The sequence below is a fragment of the Caretta caretta genome, chromosome 2 (genome assembly GCF_965140235.1).
Source record: "Caretta caretta isolate rCarCar2 chromosome 2, rCarCar1.hap1, whole genome shotgun sequence".
NCBI classification, from domain to species: Eukaryota; Metazoa; Chordata; order Testudines; family Cheloniidae; genus Caretta; species Caretta caretta.
Genome location: NC_134207.1, coordinates 22414723 through 22439834, shown reverse-complemented (window position 1 = coordinate 22439834; position 25112 = coordinate 22414723). Strand labels below are relative to the sequence as shown.

At 41.4% G+C, this 25112-nt stretch overlaps 1 protein-coding gene across 1 annotated transcript in view; it reads left to right on the top strand.

Moving 5' to 3' along the window:
* Positions 1-25112, top strand: part of FER1L6 (fer-1 like family member 6) — a 185351-nt gene that overhangs the window by 43587 nt on the left and 116652 nt on the right. The gene's annotated exons all lie outside the window — the stretch shown is intronic.

Sequence of the window (25112 nt, the reverse complement as noted above, 5' to 3'; positions counted from 1 at the left end):
TCTCCACAAGAGGGAATTTCATCTGTCGAGAGCACTTTTTGTGCACACTGAGCATGAAAAAAACACGGCACAAACTGAAAGAGTGCTTTTCAGCATGAGCAGCCAGTCTTAATCACCAAATGAGTGTCCCTTGTGGACAAGTATTCATAGAGTAGGGCACCATCATTATATTCAGCACTTACTAGCGCACTTGTCTCAACAGAGAGCCCAAAGGCTGAGTGAATATGGAGGTAAAAGTACTTCTACACCCACAAATGTGGCCCCACTACCATGAAATAGAGGCTCATTGGTGGGGTACTGTGAAGAAGCGTGCGGTGCTGCTGCCCTTGGTGTACACGTATATGTAGGGAAATCTGCCTGGATCAACTTCTTATGCTGGTTTTCTTTTCCCTGTCCTGGTCTCTGCTGCTTTGTTTTGAATTTTGTTTCTCTCATAAACAGTTGAAGAAAAAAAATCAAACTAGTGTTTTCAGCATTAACCTGGATTCCCTCCAACAGACAGTTAGTGACGGAATGTTACTCAAACCCACATGTTCCCAAACTGACACCTTGAACCACATGACATGTCCAAGCTGATCACAGAACCACAAGGTGGCATTTCCGGGCTCAAGCATTGGGAACATGAGCAGGGTTTAACTTGTCAGTGACTCCATTGTGAGTGGAGAAGGATTCATAATCCTGAACACCATGCTGGAGCCTGGTGATTTTCCTTATAATGACCCTGGAGCCGGAGCTCAAGTTACATGGTTCTTTGGAACTTAGCAGGGGACTTTCCCATTTATCCACTTGAAGTAAAACTGCCACGAAGTCACATAATATTGAGAGTCTAGGTGGCTAGGCAGATTATGTTCAGAGCTGGTAGATTTCACCCACCTGTGCAGGGGTCAGAGGAACACCTATACACCGCTGAAGTCCTTCTTTTTTTCCCTTTCAAGAAAAACCCCCAAGATTTCGTTCAAAGATCAGTATCAGTATAAAAAAGAGTTCTCTCTCTCTCTCTCTCTCTGTGTGTGTATGTATATATTTGCAAAGTTTCATGCACACTTGTCATTTTTGCACACCAGTAATCATGATGCATTTGTCACATGATGTATTTCTGTTGCAACAGGCTGTGATGCAATAAATCCCATGTTATGACTTCATTCAGTATCGAGCAGAAGGACAAGGTGGATGAGAGGGAAAAAACCCTAACAAGCACCAAAAAAAAAAAAAGTGCAATAATTGTAAGGTGAAAACATTGGCCAAATCAAGGACCTGATTCTCAACTGGTGTCAGTCGGGAGGGATAATTGCATTGAGTTCAATGGAGCTACACTGATTTACATCAGCTGGGGATCTAGCCTAAATTACTTTTTCAGTTTATGTTCTCAGTTCCAATTTGACTTCTGTGTGAAAGTCACCCTTTCAGACTGGCTTTTTCAAGCCGCACCTTTGTAAATGTCAAATATGAAGCCAAATACATTTTTCCTGCTAAGTCACTGTCATTGCTGCTTTCAGAGGACAAGGGACAGCATCTCTAGGGGCACTAGACTTTCTGAAATGTTTGATCTTTTCAGTGAGTTCCTTCCTGATTGTTTATTTGTTTTTATTTTGAATGAACGTAGCAGCCCTATTGGAGGCTGCCTGCTCTTACTCTGAGGACAGAACTCCTATGACAATGGCATTTTCCCACGAATGTGCCTGAACCCTGACTTGGAGGGTTGCTAGAAGATCCTAGTTTCCTTTCCATGGCCCATTCCTATCTGCACCCCACTTCAGAGGCTGCCAACCAAGGCACCCGTTGTGGTGGTAGTTTCCATGAAGTGGACACTTGTCCACTAGGAACTGGAATGAGGCCATCACACCCATTTTACCAAAGGCCACCTAACTGTCATTAGGCGGTAACAAACATCAGTCACTACTGACCTGAGCTGGGTTTGAAATGGTAGTCTGCTGGAGAAAGGCAGATCTCGATCTCATTTTTAGTTCCATAGTCCATCCAGGATCCTTGCGTACCTTTGTGGCTGTTTTTGAGGTAATGTTGAGATACTGTTCAAAATATGTCATTCAAATTATTGTAGTGAAGCTGGGCCATTTAGAAGTAGAAGCTGAAGGTGTCTGTGTCTATATCCAGATCTATCACAGTTGATGGTCAAAGATTTATAATACAGAGAGTTTGGAAGAATATAGTAGTAGAAGTGGAAGATGGCACAGTGCGTTAACTGTGTGGAGGTGGTGCAAGCCTACTGGAGTCTTGGTTTTTTGATTGCCCATGCTGAAACTATGCAGGCAAGGGCTATGCAAATATCTTTTTATCAAATTTGCCCATATAGCTCAATGTTCTTGTCGACTATGTCCCCTCCCAACTACCTAGTCCTTCACAGCTCAGGGTTTCTGATAGCACTAACTTAACGACTCCAGAATGTCACTGTCTGCAATAATACATAACTTAACAAGCATTATTGGAAACCCTAGACTGTGGGAGAAGTGGTCAGCAAAAGCATCCCTCTCTCTGACAAAGTGGCCTGTAGAATGAAAATGTTGAAGATACCATTAAATTAGGCTTGTCCATGTTGCATCTTAAGGTGAAGAACTTTTGGATTCTGATGCACATTGTGGCATTGTCTAAGATACATGCTTTTAGAGTGATGTCAGTCTCAGAGCAAATGGCTGTAATGATTGCAGATACCACACCCCCTGCAGCTGATGTTAGTTTATTTTAGGAGATCATTTCTTCAGGAATTATCAGAGAGCAGGAAGAGAGTTGCTATGTGCATTCTTCATGACAAAAAAGTAAAATAACCCTTTCTAAAGTGAAAATTAGCATCCATTCCTCACCTCTCTGTCACGTCATCCTTTTTACTGTCTCATAATATGGTCGTTTGAGCAGGGCAGGTGGGAAGCACTATGTTTATTACTTATATTTTTGACTGTGTCACTGACTAATTGTGTGACTATTCAGTTAGCCTCTCTGTTCCTCACTTTTGCCATCTGTAAAGAGCTGTTAATATCTACTCTTGTAAAGTACTATGAAATCCTCAGGAAAGAAGCACAATGTAAGTTGGTGTAATATGAGAACAAGGGGTCACTCAATGATTTAAAGAGAATACATATGGAACAAACTAAAGGAAATCTCTCTTCCTGCAGAACATGGTGAATATGTGGAATTCTATTCACTGCTCTAGGAGATCAATGAGTCACATATTGTGGATGGATTGTTTTTAAAGGTCTGGGTGATTTCATGACATCATTTGTAACTGTGCATGCTGAAGAATGCGTTAGGATATAAATATAACTGTTGACATCTGGAAGGGATTTAAATCCTACCCTCACTGATGCCATTAATCCCCATTAAATCCTACCCTCACTGGTGCCCATGCAAGTATTTTAATGGACTTTAGCAGGAGTTGGTTAATGTCTATACACACACTGCAGAATTGCTAGGTGGATGGGTTCTTTCACTCTTTCTAAAGCATTATGTACTGGTCATTGCTGAAGGGATGATACAAGGTTGGATGAACCAATAGTCATATTTATTCAGTCCACAAATCCCATATATGTATTTTAGGGATTGCAGTGTGGGGAAGAGGGAACTAACTCTTCAAAAATATCTTTTTGAGTTGCTGGATAAACTAGGTGGCTTGAATTATATATTGTCTGTCTTTCTTGATTTATAGGGCTAGGATATGAATTATTTTACTGTATGTTTGTATACAGGAGACACATTATTCATTTCTCCACTTATCTTTTTCATATAACATGTTATATCCTGTTTAGAGTTGCTTCATTTTTGCATCTTATTTAACCCCTTCTCCCCCCAATAAAACACACATTGAATTCCAAAAGACAATGTTTTGGTACTGATCCTTTGCAAGTAGGATCATTCAGGATTTTTCTCTTTGAACTGGTAAATGTAGCTGAGCAAAAAGTGGAATTTCCATCCTGTGGGAAATTCCAATATTTCAACATTTCTTTTTGTCCCGAATTGGATTGAAAAATTGAAAAGTTTGTGGAACAAAAAGTTCTGAAATGGACATTCCTGAATTGAAACGTTTAGTTTTGGTTTGAACTGAATTGATACGATTTGCTTTGAGTCAGTTGAGGTTTGACATTAGACTGCATGTGCCTTCAGAGGCACAATGCTTCGTAGAAATTGTCGTTTGGATGCCTCTGGCACCCATGTGCCCCTGTAAGCCGGGCTTCCTGGCTGTTTTTCATCTACAGTGGTTTTTAAACTAGTTTTGATTCCAGCCATACTGCTAACAAATATCTGAATGTCCCTGCCTCAGAACAGCTGTTGATAAATGCCATGGAAACAGAAGTGTTTGTTTGGTTCACTATCCTGTTTCCATCATTTACACAGGCTGATTCATTCTTGAGAACAGCAAATTCTTTTGAGTTTGACCCCTGCAAGGCAGGTTGTTTTTAAAAGGAGGTTGTTAGGTGGTGATTACCAATGCAGAAAGAGTCGTTAGGTGATGATTACCAATGCAGAAAGACGTAGGTTTGGGGCTGTGGTTTTACAATGCTCATTTTATAAAGCCTTTGTTTGAACAGCTTTTTTTAGCAGTGTAGTATGGAGGTGACAGCTTTGAATAATGGCACGTGGTTGTCTATGATAGAATGGGGAGATGGGAAAAGCTTCTTTCCAGAATCTTCAGGTGACCTGGAGCATTTAGGGTTTCAGTCTGCTTTGAAACTGCTTTGGGCAGCTTGGAACAATTTTTTTCCTCTTATGAGTGTTTGTATTTCCTTTCTCTGTCAGTAACTGGAAGCAGAATGGCTGCATTTCCACAAAAGAGGCTGATTTCAAGCCAAATTTAATAGGCTTCTGAGAGTTGGATAAGTTCTGGATGAAGTACCTTAACTTTTGACTGCTTATCAGCATCTAACTGCAGAACTTACTGGTTTTCTTTCTACTTTAACTCTGACATGATTGTGGCACCAGCTATTTATCTATGCTGAGGGGAGAGAGCTCTCCCACCACACAATTAAACCACTCCAATGAGTGGCGGTAGCTATGTCAGTAGGAGATGCTCTCCCGCCGACATAGCGCTATCCACACCGGTGTTCCTGTTGGTGAAACAGGGTGTTTTTTCACACCCCTGACCCACAAAATTTTGCTGACAAAAGTGTTAGCGTAGACAAAGCCTGAGAGATCAGGCATGCTTCCTGTGAGACTGAGCTGTGCAGGGGAGAGAGAAGGGCTCCACCAACCCAGTGGAGGTAGGTGGGAGTATTTGAAAGGCACCAGTTTCTCATACACTTCACTCATTACCATAGTATTGTGAACACTTTCATAATGCACAACGCCTCCTGAGCTCTGGGCAGTGTCATTTACTCCACCTTTAAATCTCTCTGCCTTAAGAACTTATGGACTTCAACACCATAGAATCTGGGAACCTCACAAACCTGAATGAATTCATTCTCACTACACCCCTGTGAGGTGGGGACATTGTATTATCCCCATTTTACAGATGGAGAACTGGGGCATGGAGAGACTAAGGCCAAGATCTTCGAAAGATATTTAGGCACCTCACTTCCTTTGATTTGAATGGGAGGGCCTGGGTCTAAGTGGCTTGCCCAAAGTCACAAAGGCTGTGTGCAGCAGAGCTCAGACGAAAACCCAGCTTATATCTACTGAGTCTCAGGCCAGCCACTTAACCACTAGGCCATTCTTCCTCCTAAGTCTTTGCATCCTACCTGGAAAGATTTAATAGTTGCTGCACTTAGTACAGCTATCCTGGTGCACAAGAGGGCAGGGCCCACACTCCCACCCAGATACTAGCCACTAAAGGTTCATCTACACAGCAAGTGGCAGCCCATGGCAGCAAGATTCAGGACTTGGGTCGGCAGACTCAGGATCACACTATGGCATTAAAACTGGCTGTGCAGATGTTGTGACTCAGCCTGGAGCTGGGGCTCTGAAGCTCACTCTGTGACATTCCCCAGGGTGCAAACTGGACCATTGTGTCCACTCAGTTCTCCAACCTGGAGTGCATTTTACACTACTTTGCCATGAGAGTAACCGTTCCTGGTCTGCTCTCACACAGCCTCCTGCAGGTAATTACTCCCAGCTCTGCTGTATGAGTGCTACTGCCAGTCACTCATAAATTACACTGCAGAGTAACACCAGCAAATTCCCAGTCCGAGACTTTCCCCTGAAATGTGTGTTTTGTACTGCCCAGCCCTTTCCTGGACAACACAAGCTCATATAAAGTCTGTCATTTTATTAATAGGAACGATATGCACAAATCCTGTTACCTCAAATGGAGTTTCCCTAATGCTTTATTCCAAGCACACTGGTTTAGATAAAACAATGAAATAAATTTATTAACTATAGAATGATAGATTTTAAGTGATTACAAGTAATGAGGCATACAAGTCAGAATTGGTTACAAAGAAACAAAAGGTAAAACGCAACTAAAACCTAAATTAACAAGCTAAGTGATTTCAAAGAAAAAGTCTCTCACCATGTGTTCTAGCAGTCTTACTGGCTGAATTCCTTTCTGGCAGGATCCCTCCCCCAGTCCAATGATGTTTCCTTTGTTCTTCAAGTATTGTTGATGCTGTGAGTAGAGATGAAGGGAGAGATCTTTTGGGGCATCTGTTCCCCTTTATTATAGTTCTTTTTTTCTTTGAAAATCATCTCCAGCTGAGGTTCAGGAGACAAGAAGTCTGTGGGGATAGGAATCTCCAGCTGTTTCTGTGCTAAAATATACATTTCTTGCTCACAACCTTTTTCCTGCCAAAGAATAGCTGCTTAACCAGTTGACAGGCCATTTGATTTTGTTGACACCTGGCCGAGGTGTCAGTTTGCCTTTTCTCTTTGAGGAACTGGTTTGTGCCTGCTTTTCTAAACTTGGAACGTGTCTCAGTAACATTATACAGTAGAATATTATAACTTTAGATACAATGTTGCCACACATTTTACTGGGACAATAATGACCAGCAAATTATGAGTTTTCAAACGATACCTCACAAGGCATACTTTGTACAAAATTTATCATAGTCTTTTAAAAGGGGTGAACATAAGGATACAGACTGTCACATGCCCTCTCCTACCCCCCCCCCCCGAGGCTTCAGAGCCAGGGGTCCAGTCTGAGCTGCAACATCTACACAACTATTTTTAGTGCAGCAGCACAGGCCCGAGTCCATCAACCTGGGCTCTGAGCCTCACTGCTGCTCCCAATGTAGACATACCCTAACATGACACCACCCAGGTGCCCGATTCAAGCCTGCAGCTCAGGCTGTGTCTTCACTGACACAAGGGTGGGTTTTTTACAGCAAGGTAACAAACACCCAATAGTTATCTTGCTGTAAATTCCTAAATGGAGACCAGGCCCTTACAGGTAGCTAGGTGTGGTCAGCACTACACTCTTATCTGTGGCTGATCTTGCCACGTTTACCTCACAGTAAAACTAGCGTGCCTTGTCTCCATTGTGCTTTTGTGTTTGGATAATGAATGCACATTAGTTATTCCCTGGTAAAAACACACCTTTTCCCCCTCAGTGAAGACATAGCCTCAGACAAAGACAGTGCCGCAGCCATAGCCTCAGTTGCACCTCATTCCCCGCTCCGGCACTCTCCAGTTCCGAGACCAGAATATGCCGGCTCCATGCATGGCTGGGCTGTGGTTGGAATGGTTCCCTACTCGCTCTCCCCTTATAACACATCTCTTCAGGAGAAGGTTGCAGTTAGTTCTTCAGGTAGGGACTAATGTCATTCTTAATAAGTGAAAAATATACTAGCATTAACCAACCCTCTCCTATCCTGGCCTCCCAGAATAAAACACATGAATTCACACCATAGACTTTAGATCGGGGTTCTCAAACTGGGGGTTGGGACCCCTCAGGGGTCGCAAGGTTATTACATGGGGGGTCACGAACTGTCAGCCTCCACCCCAAACCCCGCTTTGCATCCAGCATTTATAATGGTGTTAAATATATAAAAAAGTGTTTTTAATTTACAAGGGGGATCGCACTCAGAGGTTTGCTATGTGAAAGGCGTCACCAGTACAAAAGATTGAGAACTACTACTTTAGATACTGAAGCTGCAGACAGAAATTCCTGTGCATTTTACATGCACTACATTAGACAGAGGAAGAGATAGAGGGAAGATGTGATACAGACCAGTGTGCTTCAGTTTGAGAAATAGTTTCAGATTAAGTCTATATTGGCTCATTGTTTCCTTGTGCTCCCCCCTCTGCCTCTCTCTATACACTTAGATTGTAAGATTTTAGGGGCAAGGGCTGTCTTTTTGTTCTGTTTGTACAGTGTATGGCACAATGGGGCCCTGGTTTGTATAGCGGCTCCTAGGCACTAACACAATGCAAGTAATAATAATAATTAAAAGTAGTGTCATATGAAAGTAAAACTAAAGGCACCATCTGAGATTGGGGCCCTATTGTTCTAGACACTGTACAAACACAGAACAAAGAGCTCACACTCTAAATAGACAGGACGAGGGGTGGGAGGCACAGAGAAGTGAACTGACTTGCCCAGTGCCAGCCAGCAGATCAGTGGCAGAGCCAGGACTAGAACTCAGGTCTCCTTAGTCCCAGCCCAGTCCCTTGTGCGCTGCAATGTTTTACTCTGATCATAAAACACACATGACTAGTAAAACAATTGTAAAAAGAGCTAGGTCCATCTTGTCCTCTTGCGATCAGGTGGACGTTACTTGGGGTAGCACTCAGCCAAGTTTCCACTGGGTGGAAAATTTAATGCAGTTCTTCACTTTCACAAAGGCTTTATTTGTGAAGCATCCAGCAGTTCAAGACACTTCTAAAAAATCAATGTGCTATAAGAGTGGCGTTCATACTGATGCAGCCTTTCCCCTGCTCCCAACCAGACCCTGTCATCGTCAGCAGATCTTGGCTCTGCAACAAGCTGATATTTTGTATGTGTGTCTCATATGCTTTAGATGACTTAGTTAGGCATGGATGCTCGCAGTGCCTGAGTCTCCCTTGTCTCTGCCCCCTAGTCAGCTCTGCAGTATGATTTATAAAGGTCAGTCTGCTCAGCTTCCTTAAAGGGTCTATTTAAAAAATATTAAATGATGATCCACCATATCTTTGTGGAGCTTTCCACTCAGACTGTTAGCTGGATGCCTCTACTCTGATTACAAAACAGATTATTTCTCTTCCTCCATATGATCTCGTTTTTAGGGCTTGACCCCCATCTACTGCCAGTTAGTGTCACTCCATTGAAGTGTATTGAAATATACCAGTTTATACCAGCTGAAAATGTGGCCCATTTAAGGTTCTCATTTATTTACCAAGTGTCACTTACCCTCTGCTAACATAGTTTTAGTGCTTTCAAGAGACCTGGGAGAAGCTGTGTGTGAAGGTTCCGTTCCTCTGACATAATGAGAATGAACTAGACAAGATGGGTGAGCTATGAACTCAAATGAACTCCAAAAGAAAAAGATGAAAGATAAAAACACCCTCTCACTCGTGGATGAACACTTTTCACAAAGCAATCACTCCTCATCTGTCCTCATCCTCAAAGGAGACCTGCACAACACCTTCAAAAGATGAGCTTTGGAACTCTGCTGGACACTAAAAACCATGGACTTAACAGAGACACTGGTTTCATGGCTTATTACAATAATTTATAATGCATCCTACTGCCTGCTAACCCTTCATTTGAAATGGTCTCCTACAGCATATATGAACCTCTTATGCTTAACAATCTGGTCCACCTTGTATTTAGCTTGGACACTCTGGTTACCTTCTCCAGATCCATCAAAGATTGAAAAGCTTGTCCTTTCCACCAAAAGAAGTGGGTCCAATAACAGATATTACCTCACCTACCTTGTCTTTCTCATATCCCAGAACCAACATGGCTTCAACCAGAATTAGCGTTACAGTTGCACATGGATAGAATGGAGAGGGCATTTGGCTTGTTCTAAATTCCACAGAGCAAAAGGCAGTGGAGTTCTGTGGAGCTGAAACACAACTAGTAATAATACTTTGCAGCCAAATTTTCCAAACCCAGGTGCCTAAAGTTAGGTTCCTAAATCCATATGGAGGCTCCTAGAAAACACTTTTATTTACAAGCCTAACTATGGATTTAAGAGCTTAGCTTTAGGACCTAAGTTTGAAAATGCAGGCTTGTGGTTTTACATAGTGCCTTTCATCTGAGGATCTCAAAGCATTTTACAAACATTGCTTATGTCTCTCCACACTCTTCCTGTCAGATAGGTAAATAATTTATAACCACTAAAAGGGGGAGCCACCCAAAAGGTTACGTAACTTTTCTGAGAGGATCAGTGACAGAGCTAGGAATAGAATCCTGAAGCTCTGCTTTTGTCTTCTCACTTCCAACCACTGGGCCACCTGCCCTCCCAATAAAATCATGAGTTAGCACTAAGTCAGGAATGTTTTATGATCGAGGCCTAAGCTGAATCATATTTTTTAATTAAACGACCCAGGAAAAACCTCTCCTTTTGTAAGCTGTTTAGTTCCATTATGCTGACGATATATTATGACTTGTTGCTTGATACAGCCCCACCTAAATTTATCATAGTGCCCAAAGAAACACCTCCTTTGTAAATACGAAAGAGTTTTCTCATCTCCATTGTATGCATACAAGAAAAAAAAGCACCAGCACACTCTGGCTGCTTTGCGCTGCTCTGGACACAAAGCAACCATCAACTTGGTTTAACTGATCACTCAAGCGAGGCTAGGTTTCAGAGTAACAGCCATGTTAGTCTGTATTCGCAAAAAGAAAAGGAGGACTTGTGGCACCTTAGAGACTAACCAATTTATTTGAGCATAAGCTTTCGTGAGCTACAGCTCACTTCATTGGATGGCTGCTTTGCATTTCTGGAGAGGTGCAAAATAGCCTGAGAGGAAGGGTGAATCTGGCCTAATAGTGCCAACAATTTCACACTGATTGACTTGGTGCTGCTCCAGTGAAGTTGATGAATATTTTCCCTTTGACAACAGTGGGAGCTGAAGGGGAGGGTTGGATTCTGAGCACTGGGAAAAAAATGACTTTATTAGACTTTATTTGATGTATTTTAAATGTTATGTACAGTGTGATGATTTCAATCTACATTTTAAACATTTCTGTTCAAATTTAACAAGTCATTTGAGGACTGTTCACCTGAAACTTAAATGTGAACAATAACTAGCAAGGTATGCTTGCTTTGTGCAGACAGCAATTCAGAATTATTCTGGTGTTATTTATTACTTATATTAGAGTGGTGACCAGAGGCACAAATGAGATCAGAGCCTCGCTATGCCAGGCGCTGTCTATACGCATAGTAAGATACAGTCCCTGTCCGAAACAGCTTATAGCCTAAGTAGACAAGACAGGCAAAGGTTAAGAGAAAGGAAGCGTGTCATAAATATAAAGGGAAAGGTAAGCCCCTTTAAAATCCCTCCTAGCCAGAGGAAAAATCGTCTCACCTGTAAAGGGTTAAGAAGCTAGGATAACCTCGCTGGCACCTGACCAAAATGACCAATGAGGAGACAAGATACTTTCAAAAGCTGGGGGGAGGGAAAAACAAAAAGTCTGTCTGTGTGATGCTTTTGCCGGGGACAGAACAGGAATGGAGTCTTAGAATTTAGTAAGTAATCTAGCTAGATATGTGTTAGATTATGATTTCTTTAAATGGCTGAGAAAATAGCTGTGCTGAATAGAATGAATATTCCTGTCTCTGTGTCTTTTTTGTAACTTAAGGTTTTGCCTAGAGGGATTCTCTATGTTTTGAATCTTATTACCCTGTAAGGTATTTACCATCCTGATTTTACTGAGGTGATTCTTTTTTACTTCTATTAAAGGTCTTCTTGTAAGAAAACTGAATGCTATTTCATTGTTCTAAAATCCAAGGGTTTGGGTCTGTGGTCACCTATGCAAATTGGTGAGCACTTTTACCAAACCTTCCCCAGGAAGTGGGGTGCAAGGGTTGGGAGGATTTTCGGGGGAAAGATGTTTCCAAACAACGCTTTCTCAGGAACCCAGATAAAGTTTGGTGGTGGCAGTGGAAGTCCAAGGGCAAAGGATAAAATAGTTTGTACCTTGGGGAAGTTTTAACCTAAGCTGGTAAAAGTAGGCTTAGGAAGTTTTCATTCAAGTCCCCACATCTGTACCCTAGAGTTCAGAGTGGGGAAGGAACCTTGACAAAGCGTTATCACCATTTTACAGGGGAGGACGTACAGAGAGATTAAGTGATTTGGTTTTGTTTTCTTAAAAATATCTAATTTGTTATTATTTTATTTATGTAATTGTATTGCAGTAGCACTGAGGAGCCTTAGTCATGGACTAGGACCCCGTTGCGCTTGGTGCTGTCCAAACACAGAACAAAAAGACAGTCACTGCCCCAAACAGTTGACATTCAATGTATAAGACAAGTTAAGGCAGATACAAGCAGACAGGGAGAGCATGAGAAAAAAATGAAACAATCTTATAACTTACAGTTTATATGTCAGTGGCATCCTGTCTACTGGATGTTTATATAATGAAGATGCAAACAGGAGGGCTGTGTAATTGCACTTGTTTATTATTAGCTGATATTCCAGATGTCATTGCCACTCATTTAGGTTGCTCAGCTGGTGAAGAAGGTTAAAGCTGTACTGAGAGAACAGCCCCAGAGAAGCAGAAGAGAGATTATTATATCTTGATTATTGTGTAATGAATAAAGATGGTTAAACTGGTTTGCATAAAAACAAACATCTTTTTGAGATTCACCAAAGTCTGGTTTACTTAAAAAAACATATACCTATGCACTTCATATTGCCTGCTATACCTGGATATGCAAACACTGATGTTAGTAATAGAAGATGCTGTCCTGTCCCATTGCAGTGAAGTAAGAGCATAGATTCACAGAGTCCAAGGCCAGAAGGGACCATTGTGATCAGCTAGTCTGACCTCCTACATAACACAGGGCATAGAACTTCCCCCCAAATAATTCCTAGAGCAGATCTTTTAGAAAAACATCCAATCTTGGTTTTTAAAAGTGTGAGTAATGGAGAATCCAACACGACTCCTTGGTAAATTGTTCCAATGGATAATTACCCTCACTCTCAACAATGTATGTCGTATTTCCAGTCTGCAATAGCATACTAAAGGCCACATCAGATCCAGGTTCATCTAGTCTAATATCCTTCCTTCAGAAGTGAAGGGTGCTTCAGAGAGAGAGAAAGGTGTGACCCCAGCAAAAATTCATCTTAATGTGAGTTACTGTACAATGAGGTTGGCCGTGGGATTTCTTCCTCACCCCAGCTAGTGATCAGTGTACACCCCAAAGCCTAGGGACTGATGACGCTTATAATTTTTACATCTATCTCTCCCAACGTTCAGCCTTCTCTTTTTAATGTAAGTGGGCAGCTCACTCATGAGATAAATAAGTGAAATAGATGACTGGATGACTTAGGCACTGATTTTACAATGTGCTGCACATGGATGGATCCCAGTTAACTCAGTGGCACTCTACCTGTACACATCACATTGCAGGACATTAAATTGCAGAGATTGCTGTTTACAGTTTTCCCTGTGACTATAGGGCAGGGCCCCTTTTTCCTTTAACCTTTTCCATTTTTCTCATATTTTTCTTACAGTTGCTGTTTAAGCAATTGTATTTGGTTTAAACTTAATGTAGTGATCAGTGGATCAGGAAAGTGGCTGGTGAGGAGAGAGTATCGTGGATTGGGGACACCCTAGTCCCTGTCCTAAATTACCATGATAAAAGTGGGGTTTAAGCCTCCCAGGAATCCTGGGCCCAGCCTTGTCAGGGTTACAAGGACTCTGATACATGGGAAATTGGAAGAGGAGTCCTCGAGGTCAGGCAGGCATCTGGGTAAAAGAAGTTAGGGTGAGGACTCAGATCCTTTTGCTATCCGATTCTACTGGGGTAGTGCAGAAGCCAGGGAAGTTCCCCACAATAGCGGGACCATTCCTGGCCTTACACCAGTAAACTCTTCCTATTTAGCATCATTCTGTTGATTGGTTGGGAATGCTGTGGAAACAACTTCGAGGGAAGAGCAGGAGAAAATGGGGCCCTCTCTTTTAATGCCTTCTGAGTGATGCTTGAAGAAGCATCAACCAGATCCTCAGTCAGGGAATGGTGGGCATGTCATGGGTGTCATGATGATAGTGATGGAATACAAGGTGGGGAAAACCAAAGGATGTTTTTGTTATGTAAATAATTAGATGTGCGTGCACCACTGACTATATTCCAATACTTCATTGAAATTAATATTGCACATTGAGTTTTGATTTATCAAGTTTATATTGCAGAAAGACACAACACAGGCCAACATTTTAAAAAGGGACTAGTGATTTGGGATGCCTCCATTCTTGGATACCTAATTTAAGAATTTTTAGAGGCCTCTTACAAAAAGACATGGGAAGAAGAATAAATAACAAATGAGTGGAAAAATGGTTTTATAGTGAAGCTGCACTGGAGGAGCATTCAACTGCTGTCCATCCCAAATAAAGTACTTACTATGCATTATCCTGGGCAGAATAAAGAAAGCAGTAGATTCAAGGCTACAACACTGATGGGGAGGAGAAATCCTGCACAGATCAGACAGTAACCTTATGTATCACCATAGACCTATTGATCAAATGTCAGTCACCATTTTAGATGAATTTCATAGATTTCCAAAAATCATTTAATGTAGTGGATAGAAAGGTCTTGTGCAAGCTGCTGTGCCACTGTGGGATCCCCCAGAAATTTGTTAACATCATCCATAGTTTCTATAAAAATATGACATGACAAGTAATACATAATAGCCAATTGACTAAGCCCTTCGAGAAAGCTTCCAGCATCAGACAAAGATGTTTTCTGTCACCCACAATTTTCTTATTGGTAATGAGAGACACCACCGAGTGACCAACGGGTATACAGTGGACTCTCACACATACACTCAGAGGACCTTGACTTTGCAGACATCAATCTTCTGACTCATACCCACAGAGACATTCAACCAAAACAAATGATTTTCAGATCTATGTGCAATTAGTAAGGTTGAAAATTAACACAAACAATATGAAAACCATGAAAATCAACACACAGCAAGAAACACCCATAACACTTTCTGGGACTGACATAGAAGAGGTTTCACATGTCACATCTCTTGGCAGCATCATAAGCGAAAAGGGTGGAATTGATGAAGATGTTAAAGCCAAAATAGCAAAAGCCAGACATACCTTTGTAACTTTGAAGCCAATCTGGCAAAATAGAAGCCTTGTTCACCAAACCAAACTTTGAATATTTAACACCATTGTAAAGTCTGTCTTACTGTATGGCAATGAAATTGGAGACTTATTAACACTTTACTATCTAAACTCAAAGTTTTCATAAATGGCTGCCTGAGACAAATTCTTAGTATTAGATGTGCAGAAAAAAAATCACAGAGAGCTTTGGAGCAGGACAAAACAGAAACAAGTAGGACAGGAAATTACAGAATGAAAATGGAGATGGCTAGGACACTCATGCATGAAAGACACGAGCAACATGACAAGAAAGGCATTGCATTGGAATCCCCAGGGAGAGAGGCGAAGAAGTAGACCAAGGACAACATGGAAATGCACAGTCAAAGCAGAACTGAAAGCTATCAAAATGACATGGGAAGAAGCCAAGACTGCCACAAGAGATCATCAAAGATGGAAGGTGGTAGTGAAGGCCCTATGTTCTGTCTGGAATAAAAAGGCATAACCCAAGCCATGGTAAGACACCTTAAAGGGACCTCATTTTCAGAGGGCAGGTGCTCAGCCAGGGGCAGATTTACACCTTACGCACCCATAGGCACAGGATCTTCAGCGCTCCCCCTGCCTACAGCTGACCTTCATGTTGCACACAGTTTCAGAGAGGTAAGGCGCTCCTAGAATGCCGGCGCCCCTAGGCATGTGCCTACTGTGCCTAATTGGAAATCCGGCCCTGTGCTCAGCACTTCCTGAAATTCAGGCCCCCTTAAGGAGTCTCAAAGTGGGCATCCAAAACCACTAGTCACTTGTAAATCTTGGCTATAATAGCCTGGGCAATTTTTACTATCCTTTTGGCTCAGAAATGTTATTAGAAAACATTAGGTGGCGGGCTCTTTCTTTTCTTTTCTTTTCTTTTCTTTTCTTTTCTTTTCTTTTCTTTTTCTTCAGTAGCATTTGGTGAACAAAGATTTCAGTAGACTAAAGGAGAGTTAATGTTTACACGATCACAGAGTTCTTAGTCCTGGTGCAGTGTTTACCAATCTGACTAACCTGTCACTGCATTTTATACATGCAAGTAGATGAAACATAAATACAGATATGAAGTGGGGAGTATGTTCAGAATGTAACAGGCAATCACTGCAAGCAAAACATTCTCTAACAGGATGGAGCCCTCAGAAAGCCCACAGTCCCACAGGTATGTCTAAAAGCCTCAAGGTTTTCTTCCAAGGCTTGATTTTTATTCAGCTAGTTAAATCTTTCTTGAAGGAAAAGAAAACTATCAAACCCCTTAATGTTGTTTAATTGGCTATGTGCAATTAGTAAGGTTGAAAATTAATACCAAGTAGTAGTAATTGCCATTGCTGTTTTATATGTTCATGTTCCCCAGTTCTTGGCACTTTATCCAGTCATTTACACCTGTGCAAAGTCAGTGTAAAATTTGTTGAGGTCGGGATTGTGAAGGCTTACACCCACATCAGATGTAAATGACTACATAAGGTGCAAGGAAGTGGAGATACAGGCTCTGTGTGTATAATCTGTCTCTCTGTGAATTTGTGTGTATGTGTCTATATAATGTACCAGAGCCTCAGATGGTGTAAATTGATATAGCTGCATTCCATGGAGTAACATCGCTCTATCCCAGTTGAGGATCTGGCCCATTTTATAATATAACTTGTAACATAATATATTAGAAATATTGCATTCCTGTAAAAGTTGCTGCCTTCCTACAGGACAGGAAGAATTTTAGAGAGCCAGGATTGTGAATACAGGGGTAAATCTTGTCTCTTTGTCTGTGGCATCAGAGGGCTATAGCTGCAATAAGATTGGTGAGGTCCACTGCATGGAGGGCCAGTGTGAAGGGCTTGGTGGTTAGGGATTACATAGATCTACTGGCCACATGTCTGTGCATTTGGGAAGGTGCTAATGTTATTCAGTGGCCTGGGCCCTAAGTCTCAGCCAAGACTGGATACTCTGGCTTGGCAGCAGGCAGGGGGAAGAATTCCTCCATCATATAGCACAGATAACTCTGAGGTCTTTTCAGTGTTGTCATATTTTTAGGCTTTAAATCATCTGTGATATAGTTTGACACCTGTTCAAAGCATGTAGATTAGCCAGAGTGTGTTTTTATGGTTGTCAAAGGAAGCAAATAATGATCCATTTAGCAAGGTTGCTTTGAATAAACCTGATAGTTCAACTGTCAAATCTGTTAGTTATTAAAATACGTAAATGTTTAGACAAATAGCACTGATGAAATCAGATGATCATAGTGGCTGACCTGTAAGACATCATTCATGGTATTATATTGATTGATTAGATATTAAAGGTTCAAATGCAGTATATAGGGACATATCACTGTGTATCTAATAAAAATTAGTTCCAGTACTGGTGCATGCACATGGGCAGCAGTTAATTTTACACAATAAGCTGTCAAATAGGATCACGTATCCAAGGCATTAATCCAGCTACAAGAGGTGCAGGCAAACTTTAGGGATCGGAAGACCTCCATTTAGAAGTGGTCTTGGCACCTGCCCAAAATGATCTTCAGTGATTCCCTTTGATATGTATCTGGTTGAGTCATATGGGTTTGGTGTGTTGTGTTGTGAATAAACTAAATCTTTAATATGACAAATCCTTTGACCTTTCAAAATGCAAAAATGGTGTAGAATTAGGAGAGATGAAAATGAGCAAAGGAAGATGGCTACATCTGTGAGACTGTGCAATAGATTCCAGAGGAAAGTGGTGTGGGAATAATGGAAATCCCATTATTGAATCATAGTAGGACAAAACATTTTAAAATATACTGTATGAGTGAACAGGTAATGTCTCTTTCTAACCTCTATGATTCTATGAAAAAGAAGCATGAAATAAACTCTTCATTATACGCTCTGTTAAGATGCATCCTGGATTCCATTTGGCAGAATAGAATGGATGAATTTGATATAGTGAATTTCTTTCCTTGGACTTTCTCTAGCGGTATGAATGGAATACTAGTTTGTTGAAAATTGTTACTGAATTAACCAATAATGTTTACATTATAATTTCTAGCTGATTACTTTTTATATTCAAGTTCCTTTTTACATAGTAAGTAGGTTTTACTCTTAGAAATGATCCATTTAAATTAGGGAGATAATTTACTTTCCCTTCTAATTTCCCCCCTCCTGTTGAGAGCACTATGTATTGGGAAATGATTAAGGAAACTAGGAGCCTTCGTTTAAAAAAATATTTTTTAGGAAATGTGTGTAGATGCAAGAGAATTCCGTTCCCTTCATTTGCATTTGTTCAGCGCAGACAGAGATTAATGATTATTCCCCTAATAAAATGTTGTTTGATTTATTGGAAAATTCCATGGAAAGTTAAGCTTTTATTGAAAGAGTCAGAATTTAAAACAGCCAAAAAAAACCTATGCACAAAACCAGACTCACCTATTGAATTTCACATAAATGTGTGTGTCGAAAGTGATTTTTTTTTCTTTTTTACATTTTTTTAGGCAAATCTAGTGGAGGTCATTGGGACCATGGCAGTTAGGACAGGTTAATATATGAGCGTCACCAAAACTTTTGCTCATCTCGTGAAAACTACATTTTTTTTTTTGATGGTTCAAAAATGTTTTTTAAGGGCCACCTGACCAACAGCTACTTCTGATAAGAAAGGGCCTCAGGAGAGTAGCCAAACAGTCCTGCTTAATCCCTCAAAATTAAGCATAAGTAGGATGTAAGTAGTGCATATACCTAATGCTGACTATGCACAAGAGTGAATTCCACCCAAGCCAGCCAGCTGGTGGAAAGCACATGCAGAAAAGGACTTTAGGGAGGGAAGAAACAATCTTGTGCACTTGGTATTGGGTATTACATTCTGTGTAAATCCTGAATGAATTTGCAAAGACATAAAGAAAATCCATCTGTTTATATCAAGTTATGGCAAACATACAGGACTGCTATAGGATCTGTACTATGTATGGGCTTCACAGAGCTGACGCACAGCCTTGAGCTTCTTGAATTCTTTTGTTTTACACTCTCCAAAGGGTCAATTATAGTGGCAGTAATAGTGGAACATACAGTACAATGCGCTCATGAAGCCTCTGAGCCACTACTGGGTAGACCATACATCCTTACAGAGTCAAATTTCAGATTTCAGGAAAATAAACCTAAATTAACCCATTTGAATATGTTAGTGATATATAAATACATCAAAATGTCTGTGTTCCCGTCATGGTAAGATTATCTCAGTTGACGCTGGACACACACATGTATCCTGTTGGCTGTTCAGTGCATGCTTGACTGCATCCTATTCACTGGTCATCCTACTTTATGACAACACATTATGTTAAATAATAAAGTGTGATCAAGATCAAGCTGTTCTCAAGGGTGGCCAGGATCTGCTTGGAGCAGAGTCTGAGGGTGTGGGGAAAGGTGGCTTTTCTGGGACCAGCCAGGTCAGCCCCTGGCACTACTAAGAGAAGTCTCAGGGCTGCCCTAATTTGTGCCCAACTGCCTGTGGGCCTCAAAGAGCTGTTCCAGCAGTCATGAACAGGGGGAGCACAGCAATACTCTAGCCATGCCCCCTACATGCTTCCTAAACGGGGGATTGACAAAGTGATGAGGTGATGGCAGAGTCTCTGTGCTGGCTGTAGGTCAGTGAGGGTCTTCTGTATGCCAGCGGATTTCCTCAGTGGCCAGAACCCCTGGGTGTGCAGACCTTTCGTTCCAGCAGAGCCAACAGCAAGAAGCTGCAGCAAGAAGCTACTGTCCTTGCATATTAATTTGTCTAAGGCATAAACTCATAAAGCAATTTGATGAGAAGGGGAAATTAAGTTTAACAAGTAGGTGATAGGAAAAACTCCAATAATTTCAATTTTTAGAAAGGCTTACTCTCTTACCCTCCTCTTAACAAGATTGAAACAAATTTTTCCAGCTGTCTTCTAACATGACATGCAAATTGTAATTATCGGGTTTCTGAGAGAATATCATACAGTGCCAGATGTAATTAGAAAGCATCTGTGAAAGGTAAGGCTTAAATGAAAAAGAAAAGGCATAATATATTGTTTTGGAAAGTTTGCAAGACAATGTGAAGCTAGCATGGAAAAAGCTAATGGGGAAGCATTACAGTATATAGTTTGTGTGTACATTTCAAGGAAAGGGAGTAGTGAAACCTTCTAATCTGGAGGATTGGTTGATTTAGGGCTTTGGTAATGGCATCTGGAACCTCCCTTTTCTAGGTCACTGGCCCAAATCCAACCCAGGAGGGTAATGATCAGAAGTTGTTACTCGTCTGTTGGAGTGTTCGGTGTCCTATTATTACTGTATTTATTATTTGTATTGAGGTAGTGATCAGGAGCCCCAGCAGTCATGGACTGGGACCCCATTATGCTAAGCACTGTACAAACAAAGAACAAAAATAGTACCTGCCCCAAAGAGCTTACAGTGTAAGTAAGTATCTCATGTTAAATGAGTTGATGGTCTCCATCCACCTTGTAATGGGCAGGTGTTTCTAGATCAATGGGGATTGCTGATATTTACCTGATTTAAACAAAACACGTCAAGTGATTGTGAACCCTCAAGTTATTCACATAACTAGCCTATGGGAACACATGATACAGTAGAACCTCAGAGTTAAGAACACCAGTGTTATGAACTGACCAGTCAACCACACACCTCACTTGGAACCAGAAGCATGCAATCAGGCAGCAGCAGAGGACCCCCCCCCCAAAAAAAGGCAAATATAGTACAGTACTGTGTTAAATATAAATTACCAAAAAAATAAAGGGAAAGTTTTAAAAAAAGATTTGACAAGGGAAGGAAACTGTTTCCGTGCTTGTTTCATTTAAATTAAGATGGTTAAAACCAGCATTTTTCTTCTGCATAGTACATTTTCAAAGCTGTATTAAGTCAATGTTCGGTTGTAAACCTTTGAAAGAACGACCATAACATTTTGTTTAGAGTTATGAACAACCTCCATTCCCCAGGTGTCCGTAACACTGAAGTTGTACTGTATATTATTGCCATTGTCCTTCCTTTCCCCCACCCCTTCTTTGTTTTGTTACTCTCACTTGTTTTATCTGGTCTTAAATGAGCTTGTAAGAACCATGTCTTCCTCAGTATTTGTACAGCACTTACCACAAAGGGTCAAAATCTTGAGCCCTTGGTGTACTACCACAATACAAATAATAAATAATATCATATGATAAAATCACCATCCTAGGGGTCACACAATGTCATGCTTGCTGATAAGCTCAGCAGAGGCCAAGGACTGGAACGGCATGGAGAATGAACTAATTGCCTTTTCATCCCAGAAGGTGATCCCTCCAGGTTCCTTGTAGTTTCCCAGTACAGTGTACCTTATTTGCCACCAAAAGATCCTATGAGCTTGCTGCTTTGCTTTTCATTACTGCTTAGGTATTTTTTCATGGCATGTACTGTGTCCACAGGTGTGATGAATTATAACAAGGCATGAGCATTAAATGCTTTAGTTGACATTGTGAGAGAGTTATTTTCCTGGACAGGAGAAGACATTGGTACAGCTCTTGTGCCCTCGTCAGAAAGGTCTGACAATTTGCAATGCCATCCTAACAATGGGCATGGCTGTACGTGTGCCGGCTGTGAGTGCACCAGTTCGGAAATGTGCTAGCAGCTCTGTCTACTCAGTCTGTGCTTAAGGGGATGTGCCATCCCTGGCTGAGCTCTGGAAAGGTGTGCATTAACTTTCTGAAAATGAGTGCCTGTGGTCGCCACCATCAAAAAGGCTTGTCAATGCTCTTTGATGAAGAGTACTAATATGTAAAGAGGAAGGTGCCTCCAGTGACTCCTCCATCTCCAGAGTGTCCATTCAGTGCCCTGGCTGGTTACAAGCTGAATAGATCAGCTGTAGAAGGAAAATACGTCCCTTAGTTTATGTTTAGTAATTAACAAGTCCCTGAAGTGTCAGATAGTCTCATTTTGCAACCTCTTTTCTGTCTTTGCCTCTTTTTCATGTTGGTCACCTCTCCCCAGAGCAAACAGATTATTTAAAAGAACAAACATGGCGCCATTTTTTTGTTCTGGTGTTCTTTCACCAGAATAGGAGAGATTGTTGGGAAATTGGAGATTTTGCAAGGATATTGGTGACAATCATATAAGGACCCCTAGAATTTTAAGCTGTTCTTATCTGAACAGATTGTGGTCTTTTTTTAGTTTTCTTTTAAAAAATCTTCTTAAGAGGTGGCAAACACACCCACATGCCCTGTGTTGGTGGCAACAGATGGGAGTGAATAACTGATGGGACAAACCATAATGTTATGAAACTTTGTGTAAGAGGAGACAAACTTCTGAGTGGTCACACGGAACAAGTCAATAACATTTTTTCTTATATACTGTTTATAAATCTGATCTCCTCCCCCCTGATTCTGCTTTTGCCACATCTACCTTCCTTGGGATCTGAGAAAACCTGTAAAAAGATTAAAGGTCATGACTAGGGCCCTATCCAATTAATGGTCCATTTTGGTCAATTTCATTGTCATAAGATTTTAAAAATCACACATTTCATGATTTCAGCTATTTAAATCTGAAATTTCACGGTGTTGTAATTGTAGATGTCCTGACCCAAAAAGGAGTTGTGTGTGTGTGGGGGGTGGGGTCTCAAGGTTATTGTTGGGGGGGGGCGGGGTTGCGGTATTGCTACTCTTACTTCTGTACTGCTCCTGACTGCTTCAGAGCTGGGCGGCCGGAGAGCGGCGGCTGCTGGCCGGGAGCCCAGCTCTGAAGGCAGAGCCGCCGCCAGCAGCAGCGCAGAAGGAAGGACGGCCTGGTGTGGTATTGCCACCCTTCCTTCTGCGCTGCTGCCTGCAGAGCTGAGCCCTCAATCAGCAGCCGCCGCTCTCTGGCCGCCCAGCTCTGAAGGCAGCAGTGCAGAAATAAGGGTGGCACGGCATGGTATTGCAACCCTCACTTCTGTGCTGCTGCTGGCAGGGTGCCACTTTCAGAGCAGGGCACCCGGCCAACAGCCTCCAGTCACCGCTCTGTGGCCACCCAGCTCTGAAGGCAGCGCAGAAGTAAGGGTGGCAGTACCGTGGCCCCCCCTAAAATAACCTTGCAACCCCCCTGCAACTTCCTTTTGTGTCAGAACCCCCAATTTGAGAAACGCTGGTCTCCTCCGTGAAATCTGTATATTATAGGGTTAAAGCACACAAAAGACCAGATTTCAAGGTCTGTGATGCATTTTTCATGGCTGTGAATTTGGTAGGGCCTTAGTCATGAGCATAAACTGAATTACAGAAACTTTTAATTGCTCTAGATGTCTGCACCTGGCATATCTAAATCCAGTGGTCTTGCCCAAACAACTAACTCCTGAATCATTAAAACGGCTGGTACCAAATTAGGCTATTATAATCTACTCAGGAGTAATTGATACAGTTTTGGAATGACTTTACTCCGATACATCATCATCTCTGCCAGTCTTTGAAGTGTACCTTTTTCTTGCTGTGTTCCATTTAAAAAAAAAAAGCATTAGCTATTTTGGCTCAGGACTGATGATGCTCACATAGTATATGGCTGACACAAGTGATTTCCCTAAACCTAATTTGAATTCCTTTCCCCCAGACATGCTCTAACACTTGCAATCTGCTTTGTGCCATTCTTTCCCCATATTAGTAAGTTATATAGAGCTATTTTAACACCCTCTGAGTTAATGAATATCTGAGAGATATTTTGATTTTATATATGAAGAAGGTGGGTAAATGATTTTTTTTCTGTATGAAAAATGTAGATGAAAATGAAAGAAAATGAAAAATTTCAGTGTTCTTGCCTTTTCAGTTTGATCAGATGCTTGCAAATGTACATTGCTTGCTTCCTCAGTTCTGTATCTCAGTTGCTTGTGGAAGATTTAAAATCAAGGGGTGAAATCCTGGTCCATTGAAGTCAAATCTGAACTTCAGTGGAGCCAGAAGTTCATCACACATCTTTATCATTGTTCTTTCTGTTATGTCTCCTTCAGTTCTATCATTAATTGGTCTGAGAACCATACAAAAAATGGCAAAGGGCTGCTTTGTGTCTTAGCTGAGTTTTATAGTGGCTGTCTGGTTTGTTCATCTTCTGATTTCTCCTGGCACTATACTTTTGCTGATACTGTTCAAATTTTAGCATTTAATTAGTTTTCACTAGGTCCACGTAGAAGGAACCATACATCTGTAGTGCATTATCCCTGTAAGATGCAGTACTGCTGAGATTCCTGCTGTGTCTGGTTATTGGACTGAATCCACTAGCTCAGATAAATACATTTCAGCCTGATCAGGCAGCCTTTCCACTTTTCAGTAACATTGCCCCCATAATTAGGTGCACTTGGAGGCTCCAGGAAATTCATTTTCGCTTGTTTAAGCAACTATCACTTCCACTTACCTCTTAGATGTCTGTGTCTTTTCCCTAGCTGCTTCAGACTGTACATTTTATGAAAATTTTTTTTGTTCCTATAGCAATTTGCATACTTGTCTACACTTACCAGGGGATCTACAAATGGCAATTGATGCATCAGTGGTTGATTTAGCGGGTCTTCACTAGACCCGCTAAATCGACCACAGATCGCTCTCCCGTCAACTCCTGTACTCCACCAGATTGAGAAGAGTAGGGGGAGTCGACGAGAGAGCGTCTTGTGTCGACACCGCGTAGTGTGGACCCTGCGGTAAGTAGATCTAAGTTACGTCGATTTGAGTTATGCTATTAACGTAACTCAAATTGCATAGCTTAGATCGAATTTCCCTGTAGTGTAGACAAGAGCGAAGTTCCTCTGAGGGGAGTAAAAGAAGATGTACTCATTTTCTACTGTATTTGTTCTATATACAATGAAAGACCTGACCAGCATTGCCGTTGTTCAAGATGGCTTAAGTTAACACCATCTGAATTATTTGCAAGCCTCATTACTGACACTAAGTTCTTAGGAGCTCAGATTTTTGCCTTGGAAATGTGTGATGCCCTTTCTTTCTTGGGGGGAAAACTGCATTGTGAGACGCATG